This window comes from Mirounga angustirostris, unplaced genomic scaffold (genome assembly GCF_029215605.1).
Source record: "Mirounga angustirostris isolate CCGP_5_RB_7025 unplaced genomic scaffold, mMirAng1.0.hap1 SCAF_7, whole genome shotgun sequence".
In the NCBI taxonomy this organism is placed as follows: Eukaryota; Metazoa; Chordata; class Mammalia; order Carnivora; family Phocidae; genus Mirounga; species Mirounga angustirostris.
In genome coordinates, this window is record NW_026991715.1 from 124,084,799 (window position 1) to 124,103,829 (window position 19,031).

The 19,031-nt window shown below is 44.1% G+C and overlaps 1 protein-coding gene across 4 annotated transcripts in view; it reads left to right on the top strand.

Moving 5' to 3' along the window:
* Window positions 1-1,359: 1,359 nt before the first annotated feature.
* LIFR (LIF receptor subunit alpha) overlaps window positions 1,360-19,031 on the top strand; it is a 78,080-nt gene continuing 60,408 nt past the window's right edge. Inside the window, exons 1-2 of one of the 4 annotated variants that reach the window (XM_064596776.1) lie at window positions 12,332-13,519; window positions 14,695-14,883. The gene's annotated coding sequence lies outside the window, so the exon portion shown is untranslated. Of the gene's footprint in view, window positions 1,494-2,046; window positions 2,341-12,331; window positions 14,884-19,031 lie in introns of those variants that run through there. The other 3 variants (XM_064596777.1, XM_064596775.1, XM_064596774.1) reach the window with 3 other exon arrangements.

Sequence of the window (19,031 nt, forward strand, 5' to 3'; positions counted from 1 at the left end):
TTCTTTTTCTTTAAGAGGACTACCCAATTGCATAAATTTCAGGCCTCACAAAAAACTGCATCAGTGCCTAGGTGTGATAATAGTACCTATTTTACAGATGAGTGGGGAGGATTAAATGAGTGAGACAGTTCCAGGTACATGGTATGTACCCAATGGATGCTAGGTTAGGCACTGTGCCCCCAAATGTCTTCCTCTCTCCATTATCTTTTCTTTTCTTCTCTTTCTGGAAAACAAAGTGACAGAAGTTAGCATTTTATGTGCTTAAAACTGCAAATTTGTTTCATGAAAAGGAATTTTTCAATCCCAGGCAACAGGACCACATGATTTTGGGGGCTCTAGGCACTTTTGCCTCTGTTGAATACCTTCCTCCATTTAAAAAAAATAAACATTATATTTTAACATTGTATTAGTGTAAAGACAAATACTTTAATATATATTAAAACACTTTCTTAAATCTTAATGTTAATCTTTTCCCTCCTGATTTGAAACTGGATCGTTTTTGTGGGCCCCTAAAACTATTATGGGCCCTAGGCACTGTGCCTATTGGAAAAGACAGCTGTAGGATTCTCCAATATGAATAATGATAAATTTCCCAAACCATCATGGATTCAAGAACGAGGACAAACAAAAAGCAATGTTATACATCTTAAACAGAGCTTCAGGTACACTTAATAGAAGCATGTTTTCCAAACAAGATCTTAGGGACAATAAGAAGCATTTAGTTTTGGTGTTCAAAAAATATGCGCATAGAAAAAAAGTAAAATAAAATATGCACATGGATGGAGTTGGCCATTAGGACACTAGTAGGGACCATGTCTTACTGTGAAACACATATTTTTGTCTCTGAAGCTCACTTTTTCCATTAACATTCTGCAGGTGTTTTGTTGCCCATTTTAGTTACATTATCAACAGGGAAATGTTATTTCAGAAAATAAGCTTCATTTTGCCAATTTAGAAACTGAGAATTTCACCCACAGGTCTCTAGAAAACACACTGGCCTTGATGCTGGTGTATCAAATAAATCACAAATGAAACAAACAAGCTGGCTTCCTATTGAAGGTGTGTCTGCAAAGCCCTGTGACTCTGCGTGCCAGGGGCTCTATCTGGCACATTTCTGAACTTTGCAAAATTAATTGTGCCGAAGAGAACACCATGAAACGCGTCCGGCATGGAGTGTAAACATCTTCAAACCATGATTCTGCGCCATCAAGCGCTCTCCAGCTAATTTCATTTGGTGCATTACTCTGGAAGAAAATCGAGGCCAAGTGAAACTGCGGAAATGGGAACAATGCACGGAGGAAAAAAATCTCACCCCATTAAGGGATCCGTTTCTTCTCCGCACAAATAAGCCCACCACGCCTTGGAGGCAAGACTAGATGGCTCCAGGATATTATCAGAATGCCCCCGCGGGCCCTCTCGGACAGAGGGAGCCCTGCACCACCAAGAAGGAAGGTGGCCTGAGCGGCAGGGCCCCATCCCTGGGCGCATTTTAGGTAACTCAAAATCTAAGCAATCGCCCCTCCCCCCCACCGCCACCCTCGCGGAGGCGAAGCCGGTTTTCATGTGTTTTTACAGGGGAGGCGAAAACGCGGCTCCACACTTTCCAATCCTCTATGCAATGTTGGCAATGAGCAGTGACAGCATCTGGGGGGCCACTCTCCTTCCCCGCAGGGCCGCCGCGCGCTCGGCCGGCCTTCCGTGAGGATTCGCACCGGCCCGGCCGCTTCGCTCTCCCCGGCTCCTCCACGACCTTCCGAGGCTGGCCTCCGGGCAGGACTCTCCGCGGAAGCGCCACCCTCGGCGCTACGGCCCCGCGCGCCGCCGCGGTCCTCCGACTCCCAGGGGCGGCCCCTCAGGCGAGCGCCGGAGGCGCGCGGCCGGGCGGGGGGAGGTGGGTAGCGGTGGCGGCGGGGGCGCGCGGGCGGCTTCCGGCGGGGGCGCGCGGGGCGCGGGCGGCGGGGCGGGTCTGGGGGCGGGGCCGGGACAGCAGCGCCCCCCCGCCGAGCGGCGTGCAGGCACCGCCCCCGCGCGCCGCAGTCCGGGCTGAAGCGTCTCGGCCGTGGCCGTGGCCGTTAGCGTTGCCTCCGGGAGGCTCTGGCGGCGGCGGCGACTCCCGGGGCTCGCGGAGGGCAGCGGGCCGCCCCAAGCCCGTGGCCGCCTGGAGCAGCCCAGCGCTGGGACAGGGGAGGCGAGGCGGCGGAGGCGGCGGGTTGTGCCCGGCCCCCCTCCTCCTCGCCTCCAGTCCCCGGGCGACTGCGGACTCCGGGCAGCCCCCGGGCGGCGGCCGACGCGGCCAAGCGGACGGCGGGGGATGGCGAGATAGCGGCGCGGGAGCGGCCCGTGAGTGCGGAGGCGGGCGGGCGCGGCGCGGGCCGTGGGAGTGGGAGCCACGGAGCCCGGAGCCCGGTCCCGTGGGCGCGTCGCCGCGAGCGCCCGGAGGCTCTGGCTGGGTGGGGGGCAGCGCTCCGGCCGGCTCTGGTCTGGGGGCGTCCGCGGGGAGTGACGGGGGAGGGGGAGCGCTCCGGGTCGCGCCGCTCTCCGCGCGCCCTTGGGCCACCTCGCGTCCCGGAGGGCGCCGACTCCGCGGTCGCGAACTTCTGCCCCACGTAGGGCAGTAAGTTCTGAGACCAGAGGCTACCTGGGGGATGGGAAGGAGCTTTAATTTCTATTTTCCTTTGGAGATGTAATCAACCGATTGATTTCGTGACCCCGTACTTCAGCTCTTCATGAAACCACTTCTTCCTCTCTCCTTCCCTTATTTATAGTGTATGTGATTTACCTGTATTTTTATGTGCTTATATCCGAAAGCGCTAAACTCGAAAACCCCAAAGTTAAACTGTTAGTGATCAAAGTTGGGTTTCATGAAAGATGCCACTTCTGATAGGTTGTCTAAAAGGATGGAGCTGGAATCTTGAATTCTGACTCCGACAGAAAACTTCGTATCAAGTGGTTGTGCATTTACTCCTGGGCTTGAAAAATGTGATTCTGGTCTCCACCTTCCGCTACCAAAAAAAAAAAAATATATATATATATATATATATATATGATCTTTATTCTCAGTTGGGTGTCTTTGTGTGCCTTTTTGTGGGGGTATGTTTAATGCAGTCAAATATTGATATAACGCGTACATTCTTGTGTAGCATTTATATGGAAATGAATTTTTTGCTTTTCTTTTTGTGTTCTTTTAACAACATTTTTCAACAGAAGGGTTTCAGTTTAAGGTTTGTCTTCTGACATGTTCGTTTTCAGTTTCAGATTTGTGTTTCATTAAAAGTTTTGCTTGGAGTAAAATTAATGTGACTTAGTATCATTTAGTCAGGGGTGGTCCACAAATGAATCCTAAGTTTAAAGCAAATTTCCATCCCTTACAAATGAAAAATTAAAGCGTTTGTATAGTGCAAATTGTGCTTGCCCCTCTCCTTAAAATTATTATTTTGCCACAGATCTGAAATCCTGTTTCACTAATATCAGAGGGTTCCTTGTCTAAGCCTGGCAGAAGAAGGGAAACCTAAGTATAGTGTGTTTTCAGAAACTCCAGACTCTCCTCTCGTTTTTTACATTGACTTTCTGTTTTATCGCCAGGTGGAAACGGTGTTAATTTGGAGGCTTCATTAGGTAGTAACAAGCTCAATTTAAATACGAGGTATGCTTTCAAGGTGAACCTAGCAGCTAGTTCCCTTCCAAGAATTGAATTGAGGCTTATTTGCTTTGTAATAGGTGAGATCACAAGCGAGCCTCTCTAATTAGTGGAGACTTGGATTCTCTTCTGGGAATTAAGAATCAGGAACTCTGCTGTCGAATGGAACAACTTTTGTGATTTTTGAAAGCCTGTGCTTTTGATGATCATCCTTGAATAATATGTTGGCGATAGTATAAATTATTCTGATATTAAAATTTATTGTATTTGTGGGACAGGCGATCTATGCACACTGTGGGAGATTGAATAGATATAAAAAGGTCTGGAGCAGAAAGTGTATCTCTCTCCCCTCTCTGAAACACAGCACCCTATTCTCCCCAGGAACCAGGGTTACTGGTTCCTTGTATATATCTTTCCAGATATAGCTTATGCTAGTATAAACATTTTATATGTGTTCTTTTTATTTGTCTTTCCACAAATGAGGACTCATTGTATATGCTGTTCTGCACCAGCTCCCCGCCCTTCCCTTAGAGTACTAAATCTTGGCAGTCCCTCTGTCAATACTTAAGAGAGCTGTCTCATTCTGTAAGAGCTGCTGAGAGTACTCCAGTAAGGGTGAACCATTATTTATTTAACCTCCTTTTTATTGAGATATGTGTAGGTTGTTTCTAATATTTTGTTATAAAATTTTTGTAAAACATTAGTTTTTAAGGTTTGTAAGTGGATTTCAATTGTTCCCAAAGGCCCAAAGGCAGTAGTAACTTACTTCTTTGCCTCACATTCCAGAAAACAAATGCCCCTTGTCTCCAATATACACCTTTTGCTTTTGTATAATTTCATAGTGATCCGTAAGGATCTTTGGTGTCTTTGTGGTGAAGCCTGAGCCATGATGGCCAGGAACTAAAGTCATACACCTTGATTAGTACCCCACCTCTTTGTTTCAAGAAAAGAAAGAACAGACATAAACTTTTAAGAATAATCGGTAAGAAAAATTCACAAGAGATTAAATATTTCTGAACATGGAGAAAAGGCTTGTGCCTTTGATTAAATTGAAGATGAAGGCAGTTTTGGTTTACCATTAGGCACTAAATGCCTGCCTGCTGTAGATTATCACCAAATTCTCCTATTTTAATGTTGTTACAATATGGTTACAAATTGTACAGTTTGGGAGAAGGGTATGAGTAACTCTTAAGGGGGGCGGGTATGATTTCAGAAAATATTTGGCTCATTTAAATTAAAAATCGACCTCTCAGAGTGCTTTTAACACCCTACCTCCAGAGGGCAGGCAAGGTCTGGTTGCTCCCTATCCTTTCTCACCCCCAGGAACAGCCTCAGTCAGGATAAGCTGTGAATATTTGTTGAGTTAATAAGTTGTAAAAGTACTGCTAATCCCAGAAATTGTGCCTAATAAATTATAAAAGTTGAGTATTAGCTAGTGTTGACCTTTTTATGTTCATTACATTTATTTTTTAGAGTATTTTAAGACTCCTGTAAGCTATAGTTTTTTCAACTGATCAACTCATTTAGCATTTAAGGTGTTTTCTCTTTATTATGTGGCACCTGCCATTGTAGTACAAAACTGCCAATATTGCCTATATTTGCTCTTTTTTTTAAAGATATATTTTTTTAAGATTTTATTTATTTATTTGACAGAGAGAGAGGGAACACAAGCAGGGGGAGTGGGAGAGGGAGAAGCAGGCTTCCCGCAGAGCTGGGAGCCCGATACGGGGCTCGATCCCAGGACCCTGGGATCATGACCTGAGCCGAAGGCAACGCTCAACGACTGAGCCACCCAGGTGCCCCTATATTTGCTCTTCTTAAATAAGTATATATTCAGCATCTGTTATATTGCAGGTAACTTTATAGGGACTACAAATACAATGGTGCACAGGGTGGACAGGCCTCGCTGTAATGAGTTCACATCTTACTGGGGGAGATGAACAAAAAGCAGAGAAGCGGTAAAAGAGGTAACACCAAATAGTGCTCTGTACTGGGAAAGTAGTAAGAGTTGATGGCTGTAGTAAAGAGGGGCAGGGTGGGGGCCATTGTTTTAGATTGAGTGGCCCTGAAACACTCTCTCTCAGATGGAGAGATTTGAGCACAGAGTTGAATGAGGGAAGAAGTCTGTGTGTTTAGAGGTCTGGAGGAAGAGTGGCTCAGGCAGAGGGAACAGCAAGTGCAAAGGGCCTGCAGGGGGTCTGAGCCTCTCTTGCCAGAGGAACAGAGGGCTGTCTCTGTGGCTGGGGTTTATGATGGGAGGGAGATGGGGAGAGTGGCAGGCAGGAGCAAGCGGGCACTGCAGTCAGTGTCCTGGCTATTTGCGTGTGTGAAGGAATGTTTGCAGACACGGAATAGAGGCCTTGGATGGTGGCGGTCCTCCACCTCTGGAAGCTCCAGGAGGGCAGGCGGGGTCTGATTGCTCCCCATCCTTTCTCACCACCCAGGAACAGCTTTGGCCAGGATGGGCTGGGAATACCTGTTGAATTAATGAATAATCTGAGAGTTTAAAAAAATAATCTTGCCGGGTTTTGGTCAAACTGCTTAGATTCCGGAGTCTCATTTGGCTTTCCATCTTGGCTCTGGCCCTTGACGTTACCAAATCTGTTATACACATCCTCTCAAAGTATTGCTTTACATTGGTTGCATTTGATTGCTTTTCCATGAAATTAAAGTATGAAGCCTTAAAAACCTACCTGATTTTCCAGGACATTATAGTGATTTCTGAGTAATTTATCAGAAGTTTCACCATTGATTTCAGTAGATTTGCTAGTTGCTTAAGTGTAAAATTTTCAAAGATGCCTTTTTTTTCTTTTTGGATACTGAATGCATTAATTCCTTTGGGCAGAGGACAGGCTAATGAGCAAATAAAATATATGTACTTTATGCAGGTACTTTTATCCTCAGAGGAAGAGTGTGCGCATGTTCTATTTTAGGGACTGTCAGGAACTCTGGTATTTCCTCTTCCCAACTTCTAATCTGTTTGTCATTCTAAATACATGTTCCTTTATATTAATTGAAAGCGTGGGAAAAGAGTTTTGTGCCAAGTAATTGTTATAGATGTCTAATAAGAATCTGTTCTGTTTCTCTTGACTGTGGCTTTTTGGCTTCTGTTTGCCATTAGGAGTTTTGTCATCTTGCAGAATGAGGGTTCTCAATTGTTTAATTTGCTATTCTAATTGGTTGACACCAGAACCCAATAAGTTGTGTCTAGGTTTATCTTCCAACTTTTTCTCATAAGCTCTGCGCGGACACTGGGTAAAGGATAGATTCTGTGACTCCTCTAAGGCTTAAGTAAAGTTGGCTTTGTCCTTTGTCACTGTCCCTGCAGTAAAAGCTCTTCATGTAGCAGGAGCATGTGAGCATCTGTTTTATATGTAACTGCTTGTGGTGATTTAGCGGCTTAGATGTTTGAGTTAAAGTACTTTTACTACTTCCTTTATATTTCCTTTGTGAGCTATGGAGATGCAGGAATTCCAAATTTGTCTTACATTGTCTAAAATTACAGCACATACTTTCTCACCAATCGCTGCTAATGTCGCTCACGTGAGCAGAGGTGGTTTATCAGATACCGTTTTATGGTTTTATGTTGGACATTGAGAAAAAACTTTTGGTGGGTGAATTTTTTCATGGAATTTTGCCACAGAGGTGACAAAAATTTTGGCTTTTACCTGTTCTCCTGGTTTGTAGGCGGTACAGAAGACGACTTGGAATCCTCCTCTGTGCCTGTAATTGAGAATCTATCTCGATTATTTAGTGGCAGTATCCTGACAGACCACAAGGAGGCGCTATCACTTCCTGAACGTCTGTGTGTGGCGCTTCCCTAGAGGGGGGCTTGGGAGGCTGAGGCCCCTTGCTCTGCCTTCCTCTGACTGCTGTCTGAAGCAGCCTGCAAGGAGACTCTGGATCTGAGGACACTTGAAATGGTGGTGGCAGGAACATCTGGTGGAAAATAACAAGTGGTGGCAGTAGTAGTGCTTCCCATTTCTAATATTAGAAATGCTAATGGGGCTGTGAGCTGTAGACATTCTGCAGACAGAACCGTGCATGTCTGTTGAGTTGAGGGTGGGCGTAACCTGCAGAGGAGTGAGAAACCACCAGGACTCCATGCTGTATCCCCTGAGGGCGCCAGGTGCCACCTGAAAGCTGGGGTGCCAGCCATTCCTGGCCACTGCCATTCCAATGAGGTCCTGTTTCACATCCCATCCTCAGTATTTATAGTACAGTACAGAAGGGAAGGAGGCAAGGGCGTTTTAGAAACCTCTTCAAAGAAACCGTTAAAGTTGGGAGCATACATCTTCATCTAATTGGAATCTGTCCTGTGTTGATTCTTTGAAGATGGCTGGATCCACCAGAGTTTTACTGTTGATGTAAAATTACCTTTTTTGTAGATCCGACATTCAGCTTTTGTGGAACTATATAGAGCTTAAAATGCAAAGCTCTTATCAGTAATAAAAACTTAAACATTCAAACAAAACCAAAGAAAGTCTAGAATTTGAGAGCCAGAAGAGGTCTCAGGTCATCTGGTCAACTTCTTAAGTTTATTGATGAAGAAACTGAGACCTAGAGATGGTATAATTTGCCCAAGAATCCAGTGGTTCCAGACTGGCATCGTAACCATGATTTGCTGATTCTTCCCTGCAGGATCCTGAGGCCCCGCCCCCAGAACAGCAGTTCATTGAAGGCAGGGACTTTGTGGGATTCACCAGTATGTCCTCAACAGAGAAAATTGCCCAGCCCATAGTAGGCATTCAGATATTTGTTGATAAATGAATATCTACAGGATTTTAACAACTTCAGATTGCCATACTAGCTATAAGATAGTACAGTATTTATAAAATTTGAAAGAATGTACAATTTCATAAGTTTTTTGTTAAAAAGTATGGCTTATTGCTATCAAAGCCTCAAATATTAAGCCTAATATCAGCCAGATGGGCAAGTGAAGATGTGGGGTTTTACTTACTAGCTTGACACCTTTCTGAGCCTGGTTTCACTAAATTTTCTAATTGTTATTCTGTACTCTCAGTCTGCTGGGATTTGATACCATTAATGTTTTATATTTTGCATTTGAAAACGTATGTATTTTAAAATTTGTTGATCTGAATTGTTTGCTGTTTTACTAATAGTTTCACTGTTTTTAAAACTTAAGGCTATATAGGGATTTGATTGTTTAAAAATAAAAAATAAAAACAAGTCTAGCCAACTGGAAGGTTTGGGGAATTGTCACTTTCAAATGCTGCTGGTGGGTGTTTCAACTGTTAGAGCTTTCCAGGAGGGCAATTTTGTATTACTCATGGAAAGCCTCAAAAATGTGCCATGTCCCTTAGTCAGGCATTTCCATCACTGGGAATTTAAACTAAGGAAAAAGAAATAAGCATGTGTACAGAGACCAATCTATAGCAGTGGTTCTTACCTGCACAGTGCATGTAGATACCATATTCCGTCAGTGGCTTTCTCCCCCACGGTGATTCTTGGTGGGAAGTCTGCTTAGTGGAGTGTCTCAAAATTGGGAAGAGGGTGCTCTCTGAAGTTTGGGAAAAACATATCTCCAGATTCTGGTGACTTCCCCACAAAGTACACACAAAAAAACAACCTCAAATTTGCAAAAATGGTTTTTGTAGTTTTGTTTATGGTAGTTGTAAGCTAGAAACAATTTAAGTGCTTAATAATAGGGAGATTGGCTACATAAATTGTGGTGTGTACATGTAATAGAGAACCCTTTATTTATTAGCGGTGAGGTAGGGGAGTAATTTATTGATGTGAAAGAAAATCAGAATTTGCAGACTGAAAAAGCAGATTGCAAAACGGCATGTGTAAATTGATCTGAGGTTTTTGGCTATTTGTTTTGGAGGGTGAATGTGAGAGAGTGAGCTTGTGTGTGTGTTTGTGTGTGTCTGTCTGTATATACAATTTGGTAAAATGCCAGGAAAATTTATATACCAAATGTTAGGTGAGATTATCTCTGTGTTGAAATTACAGGTGACTGTTATTTTTTATTAATCATTTTCCTGATTTCCTTTATATAAAGCATGTTATATAGTTAAGAGAATGAGATTAGATGCTATTTCCCATTTACTGGTTATGTGAACTTGGGCAAGTTGTGTCTTGTGTCTCTTTCCTTATCTGTAAAATGGGAATAATAATATCCAGCTCAAGGTGCCTGCGGGTGTTTGATAAATGTTACCTTGACCTCACCAATCTGATATGATTAAGGCCACTATTATGTTCCTATTAATACAGAATTTCTAAGCAGAATAACTTGTTTTACAAGTTATATCATACTGTTGTGAAAAGCATTTCGGGACATTCTGACAAAATGCTTCATTGCTTTTGGTCACTGGGAAATATTTTGCGAGTTTTTATTTACTTTAAAACTGAAATGCTTTGCATTACCAAGAAATTTCATTTTGAATCGAAGGCTTTTTTTTTTTTTTTAATTTTTCCTTCTGTGTTTTTGTCTTTCTTTTTTTTAAAGATTTTATTTATTTATTTGAGAGAGAGAGTGAGAGAGAGAGAGCACAAGAGGGGGGAGCGGGAGAGGGAGAAGCAGACTCCCTGCCGAGCAGGGAGCCCGATGCGGGACTCGATCCCGGGACTCCAGGATCATGACCTGAGCCGAAGGCAGTCGCTTAACCAACTGAGCCACCCAGGCGCCTTGTTTTTGTCTTTAATAGTCCTGTATGGGAAGTTCTTGAAGGTCAAGATCTGATCTTCTTTCCTTTTGTAGAGTTAGAATGAAATGTGATTCACTCATTCCGTAACTGATAGGGGCCCTTTCTCCCCCCAGGCAGTGGGTAGACATCAGATACAGACAGTGCCCAGGACAGACATGCCCCCTTCACTTGCACCCCTGGGAAGGGGCCATTACGGAGACCCGCACACACTCAGTAAACGGTGTTGCCACAGCTGACGGTCAAGCAGGCCTTACTTTCTCTCCTGCAATTCTGAGAGAAACTTTGTTGTGATGTTACTTTTCAGTGAACACAAACATTGCCTCCTGCTTATTCCGGGAATGACTTGAGGAGCAGACTAGGTTGTTTCCTTGACTGAGGATTTACTGATCATTTACACTATACAGGTGTGAGACTATCCTAGGCTAATAGTGTTAAAATTGCTGTGGTATATCTTCTGTGAGGGACATGCCTTTTTTTTTTTTTAAAGATTTTATTTATTTATTTGAGAGAGAGAGTGAGAGAGAGAAAGAGCACAAGAGGGGGGAGCGGGAGAGGGAGAAGCAGACTCCCTGCCGAGCAGGGAGCCCGATGCGGGACTCGATCCCGGGACTCCAGGATCACGACCTGAGCCGAAGGCAGTCGCTTAACCAACTGAGCCACCCAGGCGCCCCTGGGACATGCCTTTTTGAGATGGGTTCCTACTAATAAATTTAGGACGAATGGAATTCATGGGTATCCCATTTGAGAAATTCTAGCACGTAATCTTACTGAGGATGAGGGCAATAAAGCATGCAGCTTAAAATATGTAAAACGACATTAATTTTGTAATTTCCTAATGTAAGGACAGTTTTTAAGTTGGTAACAGTGGACAAATTCTGATGTAAAGTAGATGCAGCAGTCACGAAGGAAGCCTCAGAACTTTGGTGACAAGCAGTGACCTTGCATTTCATTTTTTTCACTCATCCGGCCTAATAAAGAAGATGGTTTCACGAATCCTTTTTTCTTGTGCCTGTGTAAAAGGCATGGAAGGTTAAGTCGGGTCACAGGTTGGAAGCACCAGCAGAGCCAAGATTTTATTCATCATTTATCTCACGTTTGTTCTGTCTACACTCTTGCTTTCCATGGTCCACCTTACCCCCTCCATCCCGCCCCCACTGGAACCAGCAGTCAGCTTTCTTTTTTGGTTGAGGGGCGATCGCTTTTCCGAAAGAAAAAAACGCCCTTTATCTCTCTTAGTGAGAGGGACTGAGCATGCACTGGCAAGTAGAGAGCAGCCAAGCTGTGTTGACGTGCAGACATGAGGCTGTTGGCTAGACATTGCCCACTTGCCCTTTCTCAGACGCCAGCTTCAGTAAAAGTACAGATGTCTCTGTTTGGGACCTTTTCAGCTCACTGACGAATAGTCTTATACTCACACATTCCAAGGGATGTATTGCTGGGATCAAAAGCTCGAATGCTTGCAGGGGCAGTGGAGGTCACGTACCTTGCTGAGTGGGTCTTATCTGCCCACTGTCTTAGTGCTTTCGGTAGAGACAATAAGAAATATCTTTTACTACAAGGTGGACAGCAGTGATAATCTAGATGGTAAATGGCAACTGAAATTTGTCTCCGTTCTGGAGACCAATAAGGAAAGACAGTGGCGGAGGTTGGATGTGGGACAGTGTGAGCTTAGTTTGGAAGGATGGGTTGGTGTCTGTTACATGGACAAGGACGAGTGGGACAGACATTCTGGGCAGAGGGCACAGCATGTGCAGTGACACAGAGGACGGCCCAGTTTTGGTGGGACCCGAGCACGGGTGATGTGGGCAGAGGTGGGAGTGGGAGTTTGGGTGGCGTGAAACAGTAGAAATCCTCTCATGCTAAAGTTGGCCCCTTTTCCAGTAGGCCAGGGAGAGTGATGGAAAATATCAGGCATGTGAGACCAGCATTTCAGGAAGTTGACTCCCAGTTGTGCCATGGAGGGCTTGGGAATCCAGAGACCAGTGAGGAGCCCCAGCAGGCCCGGCCCCTCAAGTTTTTCAGAATTTTCCCCATCATGTCAAGGTGGCGACACGTGGAGTGGTGAAGACTGCAAGCTCTTCTCATGCCCAGTGGGCCGTGCCCTTCTTGAAGCTTCTGATTAAACTCAGTGCAAAAGCATTCTGTGTGTTCAGAGCTCCCAAACACAGATCTGCTGGTGCCTTCCCCTTAAGTTGCTAAATGCTCAAGGGGTCCCCAAGTGTGGGTGTAATTGTAAAATAGGGAGTAGGTCAAGTCAGAGGGGCGAAGTACCTGCTTGAGTTAAAGATGTCGGTCACAGGGTATAAACTTTCAGTTAGGAGATGCGGGAGTTCTGGGGGTCTCATGGACAGCATGGTGACTGTAGTTAGTTGTGTATTGAATGTTTGAAAATTGCTATGAGAATGGATCTGAAGCATGTTTGAGGTGATAGGCATGTAAATTAACTTGATTGCGGTAGTCACTTCACAGTGTATATCAACATCATCAGGTTGTACACTTGAGATGTATCCAGTTTTGTCAGTTATACCTCAGTAAAGCTGAGAAAGAATCGGGGGTAGGCACACCCACGGAGAGATGGGTTAAGAATATGTGGAGTGAGATTTATATTGAAGCAAGGACTTATAATAATTTGGGCAGTAATAAAGATAGTAATTGCTTATGTTTAATATTAAGACTACCTTACTATTGGATTGCCTACCTGTTAATTTTTCAGACTAAGAGTGAATCCTCCCATTTTAATGCCACTGGAGGATAGGATTTTAGGCATTGTGATAAAATGAGGAGATACAAGAGCTGTCCTCGTTTTTACTGTTTTGGCAGTTACATTCCATTATTGGCCCATTTCACTGATCAGTCTTTTCTGTTTTTCCCACGTGTTGCCACTAAATCATGTCTCTTCCAACCTATATTTGTTCATTTTCTGCACATGATGCCATTATCAGCATCAGCATCATTTTAGTTTGGACTCTGAAATTATCAGTGTCAAATTTGTCTTTTGTACTAGTTTATTGGATTAATTTATTAAAATCCTCATTATTACATGCAATATATTTGCTATTTTGCCCATTTTTTTAATCCACAGATTTGATGAATGTGAGTCCTGTGTCAGCATCCAGTTCATTAATGAAAAGGTCAAGAAGAACAGAACTGTGCCATTTCTGTCGGTAATCTTTGTCCAGGTTGACATCATCCAATAATTGGCACCCCTCGAGTAAGGTTTAGCACGTGGTGGTGAGAGAACCCCCTTTACTGTTTTGTATACAACCTGTATCTCTTCATCTTGCTCATAAATATCTTTCGGGCATTTAGAAGAGATCTTGTTCAAACCAAATACCTCCTGTCTGTTTCTGGGGCTTGCTTTCCCAGATCAGCCTCATCAAGTGAGGGGGTGAGGTGGGGCTGAGGTACATTGGCTTAGGGTCCCTTTCCTGATATGTTCTGTAATCAGGATCAATGTCAAGCTCACACGTCTCTCGTCTGTAGAATCTGCTTTCTTGACAGAACGTCCCACAAAACATCCCTTTCCAGAACAGTTTGGCCAGAAACCAGTTCTTTCTGTTGTATTTTCCATTTTCTATTCCATTCTATTTAGAAGTTTCGAGTGAACGTAAGGTGAAGTACTGTCCTTCCAAATACTTAAGAGATGCTGTTGATTATGGTCGAAAGCTAAAGATTTTGTTTTAATTCTTTTTTTTTTCTTTTGAGAAGCATTTGCATTCTAAAATAATGCTTAGGATTTTGAGATCTGGAATTAAATAATACCATAAGGAAAAGGACCGTTTGAATTCTTTCGGAGAAGAGAGCTTTCAGATTCCAACCCCAAAAGAATGCTAAGAAAACATTCAGGCACATTTTGGTCAATATCTGTGCACTGAAATATAAATCTTCAAACAGTTTATATTTTAAGATTATTTCAACAGCAAGTCAAGAATTTTTTAATGCCAATACATTTTGAAAACAGGTTGTTAACTGGTGCCCTACGAACTGTACTTAGCCTACAAATGTGTTTTCTTTGGCCCACATAGTGTTTCATAAAGAATTAGTTGCCAGCATTTAAAAATAAGGCGATTTCACGTTACCAAACCAAACCAAACCTGCATCCCTGTCCCTTTTCGAAAACCTGGAAGGTCTGTGACTGTACTGGACCCATGATCCTACCTGGTGGTTGCATAGAAGTAAAGTGCGAGCTGGAGGCTACCCACCTCAGCTGTGCGCGCCTTATTCCTTCCCAGTGGCCAGCCTCGCTCACTTCATCTGGCTGGTCCTCAGAGTGGGTTTGAGCTTGCCTCTGCTGAGTTAAAGAGCTAACCAATTAGGAATCTAGTTCAGAGTGGCGAGGAGAATAGGAAGGTGGTAGCCATTTGCTCTTTTGTTCCCCAAACATAGGTTGTTTGACCTCGGGCATGATGTGATGGCTGGCAGTGCTTGGGAGAGCAGGTGGAATTTTCCCCCAGAGACAGCGTTCAGCCAGCAGCGTCCCTCATGGCATTCCAGATCTGCTGGTTCAAGGTGACAAGCAGGACGTCCTCAGAATAAAACAGCTCTGCATTTCTTAGCACGTGGAAAGTAGGGAAGGTAGGCCCTGGGTCATCATTGTGTGATTTTAGAGATGTTAGGAGACTTGTCCGAGGTCACATACCTGCCACCTGGGCTGTGATGAACCAGGGACTGGAGCCCAGGACTCGTGACTCTGGTTCAGTGGGTTTTCCACTCCACGTTTTTCATTTATGTGTCATGGTCTAGAGATGAAGTTGGTAATCAGGCCTGGATTCAGATCCAGGTTCTGCCCCTTACCAGCTGTGTGACCTCAGGCAAGTGTCAAAAACCTATCTGTGCCTCATTTTCCTTGTTATAAAGGAGAGGAGTATAATGATACTGAGCTCATCGGGTGGTTATGGGGATTTAATCTGATATTGCATTTAAAGAACTTAAAACAGTGACTGCCTGTAGCAAACAGTGCATCAACAATGCATGATATCTGAAAAATAATATTTGTAAATTCTGTATTATCACAGTAGACTTAGCTGAAACCAGCATTTCAACCACACAAAACTATTATGTAATTTTTTTTCCTCTTAGGATTTAGAAAGGGGTTTTAGGATAGTTTTACTCTATTTTTTTTTTTTTAAGCATCCAACAATTTGACTCAATTTTATCTTTTTATTCATAAATTTTTCTGTAGCAGACAGGTGCATTCAAAAGCATACCGTTCAGCTTTCTCTTCAGAATGTAAAGAAACAATTGGGTGTCATCAAAATATTTTCAGTCCTCACCAAAGATGCCATTTGGGTGGATTTGTTCAGTTCACTAAATAGAGCTTGAATATATAGTGCATATAAAGCCCTTTTAGGTGAAAGAGAGTTATAAAACTAAATCTCTGCTCTTTAGGAGCTAATAATTAATGGGAAGAGAGGATGGGAGGAAAGGAAAGAATAATCTCCATGATACCTGGTATGCTACAATAAATGCCTGAAGTGGAAATTGAGCAAAGTGCGGCGGGATCATTAAGAGAATGCCAGCTGGGTGTGATGGTCTGCGAGAACTAGGAGGCAAAGATGCCCCAAGGACAGGGAGCCGCAGAGGAGGATCAGATTGTGGGGCCGAAGTTTGAGTTTGGACCTGCAGTCTGAGCAGTTGGTCAGACAGCCTCCTGACCGTTGGCCTGGAGCTTGAAGGGACAGTGAGGGTTAGAGATGGAGAAGCTAATAAAAGCCAGGCAGTCACTGGGGAAGCCAGAGGCCATGAGGTGGATTACTCTGTGATTCAACTGAGGGCCTGCCAGACAGCGGACGTGGAGAGAAGGGTGAGGGATAGGGAGCAAGACAGGTCATGTTTAGGAGGTAAAACTGACGAGTAGGTGGGCGAGCTGGGGAAGAAGGAGGAGTTAAGGGTGACCCAGGAGAAGACTGATTCCACGAACAAGGACTGGGGCATAAGAGAGCAGGTCGGGAAGAGAACGTGAGTGTAATTTTATACCTGTGGAGATTTTGAGGGATCTGTGAGATATCTAAGTGGATATGTAGCATCAAAATATTTTGTCATTCCTGAAGGACCTCATTTGAATTGGATGTGGGTAGATCAGCAGGCAGTTGCCTAGTAGGCAGATGGTTAATCTGTAAATGGGAAGAGGCCAGTCCTGGAAATACAGATTTGGAAATCATGAGTTGTGAATGATGAAAGCCACAGGATAGATAATGCTGTTCAGTGAAGAAATATGGGGTGAAAGAGCAGTGGGCTAAGGGAGTCCCACAAGGACATGGAGAAGGAATGCTCTCTTCGGGGCATCTCTAGTCGATGGGGGAAGGAACGGATTATTTAATTAATGGTGTTAGGATAAGTGTAACTTTTGGGGGCTGGAGGGAGCCTGGGTTTCTGACACTTGTTGTACACCAAAATTAATTTCATATGGGTTAAAGTTTCACATATCAAAAGCCTTCAATGTACTGGAAAACTATATAGGTGACAATTTATACAGCTTTGGCCTGAGAAAGAGTTTATGGTCAGAAACCATAAAGGACAAAACTGGGAAATCTGACTTAATGAAAGTCAAACAGAAACCTCACTGAAAAGTAAGAAAACAAACTGGAAATACTTGGAATGCATGTAACAGTTCATATGCGTACTATGGTATGGTGTTGGGATTTGTTTCTTCTCAAGCAGTGAAGAAAAGATTAACATCTAATTAGAAAAATGGGCAAAAGACAGAATAAACATCTTACATATAAAGCATTGCAGATTACCAGTAGACCTCTGAAAGGTATTTTTGACTCCATAATCAAGGAAATGCCATTTATGGCCTAACAGTTGGAAGAGATTAAAATTTAAAAAAAAAAAGTCTTGCCCTTGGTGGGAGTGTGGAGAAGCATGTACTGGGGAATAGAGCTGTTCCTGATTGGCTTTGAAGGTAAGCTGCTCTTGTGCATTTTCCCAACATGTTAAAGATCCCTTGGCAGTTTTTGGAACAAGAAGGAGTGTCCTTCAGGTCGTTTCTTTACCATAATAATAGGGTGTTTCACCCTTGTGAGAGAAGGCAAAAGCAAGTTCATTTGTGTGGTAGACATTGTTAGCATTTATCGAAGGCTGTTGCATGCCAGGCCCTCTGACAGCCCAGCAGAGGGGAGAGGCAAGTGTGCAGAAGTCACTGGTCAGTGTGGTAGAGCGTCCGGTGGAGCGTGGAGCACAGGAGGAGTTGGAGGTGTGGAGAACATCATGGGGCACATTCCACAGCGGCAGTGGTTTGAGGGGAGACCCCGAGGCCTGTGGGGAGTGTGGGGAGCTGGAGGTAGTCAGCCCGCTGCAGGGTGGAGTGGAGAAGACTGTTGGAAGGGTTTTGTCCACCAGGCTGGCCAGGAACTTGATGTTGGAGCAACGGGGAGTCTTCAAAGGATTTTAAGCACGAGAGTGATGTGTTCAAATTTGTTTTGACATGCTGAAGTTGACAGCGAGCAGGCTCTTCAATTAACAGGGAAGTCCTCACTAGAGTGAAGATGACCAAGACTGAAGGAGAGGAATGTCAGGATCCTGAAAAAAAAGTCGCAGACCAAAAAGTAACTGCAGTTCTTCTGGGGAAACACTACCCTGCAGAATCCACAAAGATCTATTCTTATAACACAGCAAAGTTACATTCAGGATTATTTTCCTGCGTGCACATTCAGATTAGAGTATGATAATGGGATCCCTGGGCAGTTGAGCTGGCCTCTTAGATTCCCACATTTTTGGTTCACCGTGCTCTTGGTGTTTCATTGTTTCTACAGTGCCCCCAGGTCAAAAGAAATGCCTAACAATTCTTCTTATGAAGTACTAATTAATTCCAAACAACTTAGTATTTATGACCTGACACTTGAGTAGCAGTTTGGAAAAATAATGCATAACAGCTTAAAAGAAAAATCCCATTTTTCTTTTATTCTTAAAAAGCCACCTATGTGAACCTGTGGAGCACTGCATAGCTTCTCAGACCTTGGAAACAGGTCGGACACTGCCACCCTCGTTTCCATTTCTACATTTTTTTTTTTTTTTTGAGTGGATGGTACCTGTGTTTTATCACAGTAACCAGTGACCCTGTCTTTGCAAGATACGAGTTCATTGAGAGGAATGTAGCGTGGGCTGGTGTTGAAACTGAACTACCTTGAGCTAAAGGTTCTGACAGTGATGGACAGTGATGTTGCTTTGTTTCCTTTGACAATTTAAACTGTGCTGTAATATTCCAGTTCGCTTGCCTCTGTGCCTTGCACGGTTTGGGAACTACAGCTCTGACTTGGGTTCTGGTGTTGGGAGTGCTGGGGTTAGCCATCAGCCAGTTTTGGAGTGTGTCTGCTCGGTGCCAGGCGCCCCGCTGGATCCTGGGGGCTTACAGTGAACCCGAGAGGAGGCAGCATCCTCTCACCGGCTGCTGGAGGAATTGCAGCATCGGGCAGTGCTGCAGTGGGCCGGGACCAGCAAGCTTTCTGTATGGGCCCAGGTAGTTACAGGGTTATTTTAGGCTCTGCTGGTCATGCATGTCTCTGTGGAAGCTGCTCGGTGCTAACACTGTAATGTGCAAGCAGCTGTAGGCAGCACATAGACACATGGGCAAGGCTGGGTCCTGGTAAACCTTCTTTGACAGAAGCAGGGCTAGCCCCCCGTCATAGTTCGTGCAAGCCCTGAAATGGAGAGGTCATTAACGTGTTGTGGAAACAGAAGGAGCAGCTGACCTACCTGCTGGGGAATCCCAGAAGGGATCTCAG